At 35.5% G+C, this 4,318-nt stretch overlaps 1 protein-coding gene across 1 annotated transcript in view; it reads right to left on the bottom strand.

Moving 5' to 3' along the window:
* The window catches only part of LOC100183424 (spectrin alpha chain, non-erythrocytic 1), a 50,931-nt gene that overhangs the window by 19,689 nt on the left and 26,924 nt on the right, over window positions 1-4,318 (bottom strand). The window lies entirely within an intron of this gene.

The following is a 4,318-nucleotide window of genomic DNA, read 5'->3' as shown; positions in this document are numbered from 1 at the left end:
TAACATCCCGTTGTACTTTGATCACGTCCATCTTACCATGGTCGACCTCTATTCGATCGGATTCAACCAGTAAATCACCAACCTGTATTATTACATACATGTGTTAAATAAATAGATAACAGCTACTGCTATTATGGATGTAACTTATTTATGCATGAATTTTGGGGTGGTGATAGTCGTTATAACACGTGTGTTTTGTTTCATACACCTCATGCGCGCTTACAAGTTATCACGTATGTAACTTTGTTGAAATTGTTAGTAATTGTTTTTTCTGTATGGCTGACAATTTATACGACCCATTAGTGACTACTGGGTTGGAGCAATTGCCGTTAAGTGCCTTGCCCAAGAAACCACAATGGTTCACTGGACTTGAATCCGGCCGCATTAACCATTGTGCCATAACGCCAGTTAGGGATGAAACACTGTTACAACAGGTGTCTATGTTACCACCTTATTAAGATGACTATCTTATTAATTGCAGCCCAGCAACACAAGATACATGTGTAACTATCTACAAGCTAAGGTGGAATTAACATTTCATTTTTAGTTTTATTCAATCCAAGCGCTTGAGTGTATCAAAAATAGACAATGAACCATGGAAGGTTAACAAAGACTATTTGTTTATTACCATTTCCCACGAACCATCAAAGCCACGAACCATCAAAGGTTAACAGCACAAACAAAATAATATATTTATATTTTTACCTTTTCTTCCAATGCAGCCAAATCCCTTTCAATTCCCTCATGTCTACGTTGTAATGCTTGTACTGAAGTAATATCGCTACCAAGATCTGATGATTCAAGTAACGTTTCCTTCTCTTTCATCCAAGATATTGTTTCGTTCACATCCCTGTTATAACGTGGGGTGTTATAAGAAACGTATAATATAATCTATATTCTATTCTATATGGGTGAGGTCCTACAGTTAGGCACAACATGGGACCTGGGATTTAGGCCAGAGTTGGTTCATTACCCCAACATTGTATATGCACATTCTGTATGGGTCCTACAGTGAGGCATACCATGAAACCTGAAACTTAGATCAGAGTTGGTTCATTACCCCAACAGTGTATATGCATATTCTATGCTATATGGGTGAAGTTCTACATCGAGGCACAACATGGGACCTGGGATTAGGGCCAGAGGTGGTTTAATCAAAAAAACTTCAAAATTTTGTTTTTTAATTTTTTTTTAGTTGATTTTTTTGGTTTAAAAGAAAGGGGTTCGCGACACCCTAATCCCCTCCCTGGCTGCGCCAGTATATATGCTAAAGGTATCTCGTCTTTCCCAGCCCTACTATATGTGTATAGCCATCTCACCGTGTTAGTTTATAAACCTCAGTTGAGGCCAGTAGAGCCCCACTTCTATTGGATGCTTGCTTGTTCAAAGCCTCCCATGCATTATTTACACTCTCCCTCTTGCTGGTTATCGCTTCTATTTCAGGGTGGCCTTCTATTTCAATCTATACAATATTCATGTAGTGTATAAGGGGACTTAATGTACATTGTGGAGAAGCCACTTATGATAACAAGCAACTTCTAAATTTCTAATGAAATGAAAATCTTTGCAAGACATAATTAAACTATAACACATTGACACATAATTGGCCAGGATAAATTAAAAAACAAAACAATTGCAAATACAGTGAATTGTATTTCCTAAGAATATCATCGGTCTCTCATTCAAATTGAATCTAGTAATTTAGACTGGCAAACAATAAGGTAACTGTGTACATTTCAAAAGTTGCTTATTTAGTCACTTATTAACAAATTAATACACAATCTATAGCTAGTTAAGTTAGTAACAAATGCTAAGCTAGCAACAGTGCCCATAGTAGGCTAAGTTTAATTTGAGATTTTAGTTCAAATTTTGGTTGGTGTTTCAAAAATTTTAAATCATTAAAAAAAAATCATTTATTTCTTTTAAATCATTTATTTCTCAAGTGGAAGTTTTTTGAATTTGTTTTGAGTATTTTAAAAGCGTTTTTATCGAGGTCAGTAATTTAGAGTTGCCCATTTTTTTAAGTATATTCAAACCATAAACCAAGAGAAAGTGACCTATCTTCCCCATACTATAAATATTGAACCAAACCCACCAACTTATCAGCTTCATCATTGACATCCTTCACCCTGTCCCCATACCCTTGCAATTCACTCTGGAATTCCTCAAACTTAGCCAGCAGCATGTTCACATGATCCAAGTCATTGCCGGTATCAGTGGACCTCACAATGGTTTCCTTGGGAAAGAGTTTCAAATTAAGACTTTTACAGTTTCTGGTTTGAAAAGCTATTGCATGAATATGTTCCTTTTTTTACAATGGTAACTTTGGAACAGAATGTTAATTTAACACTGTGTGATTGAATATATGGAAGTTTTTCAGCAGTATACATAGCATACTTTTTTTTTTTTTAGGTATATAATGCTCCTATGGCAAAACTATAACACCGATGAGAGCTATACTGTCCCAATGCATTGTTCGCCACACTCCAGGATAAAAATATAAAGGCCAAAACAGAACTCTGCACATGGCTTTATTTATTTTATAGACAAATCACTGCTTTAATTTGTTAAATCAAGTCTAGGTTTTTTTATTGATGGAGCAAAAGCCACGGGTGTTGAGTGCCTCTTAAGGGGGCACGAACCATGAAAGATTGAAAACTCTAGTTCAGTAGTCTATACCCACTATGTTAATTGTAAGGTAAAATATCTAGCCTATCTATGCTACATTAACATACCCATAAGTGCTGGTGTTGCATATCTCAACAAACTCTTACCTTATCATTAATCCAATAAAGAACTTCTTCACATTTCCTTTGAAAGTTTGTCAGCGAATGAGTCTGTCCAAGTTTTATCCCACGGAACTCCAAAGCTTTCAATAGTTTGTCCCACAAGTTGTGAAGCTCAATCAAACGAGCCTGTAGGAAGTTTATAATATATTGGTAACACTTCCTACTTAATTGTTTAACACTTCCTAGTTGAAGTACCAATGAATGTGCATATACAATATCAGGGTAATGGGCGAACTCTTTTATATATTTAAGGACCCATGGCGTGTCTCACTGTAGGACCTCACTCATATAGAATAGAATGTGCATATATAATGTTGGGGTAATAGGCCAACTCTGGCCTAAATCCCAGGTCACATGGTGTAGCTATGACCTCACTCATATAAGAAGAACTTAACTAAATACTACAAGAACTACATAGAAAAGACAAATCATGGAGCACGGTAGTGGTCATATAGATCCTTTTTCGTCGAACAGTTGTTCTTGGCTTTGTTGTTGTTGTTGCTGATAGGGCGATTTTTTTCCGCACTTATATCAATTCTCAATTCTAGCATTTATTCTTTAGTCTCTTGATTGAAATCAAATCATATTATTATTTATAATTTTTAAACTAAATTTTCAGATTTAAAACCGCAGAATTAGCGTGTGTGCACCGAAGCGTAGACGAGTGCCTTTTTCTTATCGTTATCTTCGGTAATTTGGTATAAACACCGCGTCTCTCGTTTCTTCGCTCTTTTAGTTTACCGCTCGCGATAAATCATTGTGCAGCCGCCACAAAATGAATAATATTAACTTCTAACATTACCTATAATACTGCGTGATTACGGTTTATCCAAATTCACAAAAACAAACGTTTTTAAACAACGACAAGCTTAACTATTGTAAATTTACAAGTCAACACATGGTACAGGAGTTGTACAAAGCATGTTTACACATATTCTTTACCAAACTTTCAATCCTTGTACGTCTTAAGTTTAATGAGTTATAATACACGAATAAATGCATTCTATCCACTGCCCCACAGTCACCAATGGCGACTGAAACCCGCTTTGTTGGTTATTGTTGGTTACTTTTGATTTGTTTTTGATTGATCTCAGTCGACCATTGTAGTAATAGGGTTAATTAATACTATGCTAATTAGTTTATACCGTGCTCATGCATTAGATCTGTGTGATCTCTTGTATTTTACGTGATGAGGTCCAATAGTGTGACACAGCATGGAAAATCGTCAAAAAAGATGTTGTCTTTTACTTTATGGAAGCTTTGTGCAGATTTAGCATCATGCTTCCCTAACTTGATGTCTACACTTTAATACCTCAATAATGTCGGATGCACTGAACTTCTGCTCAATCATGTCTTGTCCTTCACTATCAAGTTTATCCAAAGATCCTTTATTAGCGTTTACCTCAGCTTCAAGGGTGGTGTGCTTCTGAAGCCGAATCTGAAATAAAAATTGTATTTTACAATATATATATTATATATATATCAAATAAATTAAATATAATAAGAAACAATGAATGTTAGAGAGTCCA

This window comes from Ciona intestinalis, unplaced genomic scaffold, assembly GCF_000224145.3.
Source record: "Ciona intestinalis unplaced genomic scaffold, KH HT000133.1, whole genome shotgun sequence".
Taxonomy (NCBI): Eukaryota; Metazoa; Chordata; class Ascidiacea; order Phlebobranchia; family Cionidae; genus Ciona; species Ciona intestinalis.
Note: the sequence above shows the minus strand (reverse complement) of the source record. Positions and strands in the feature narration are given on the sequence as shown.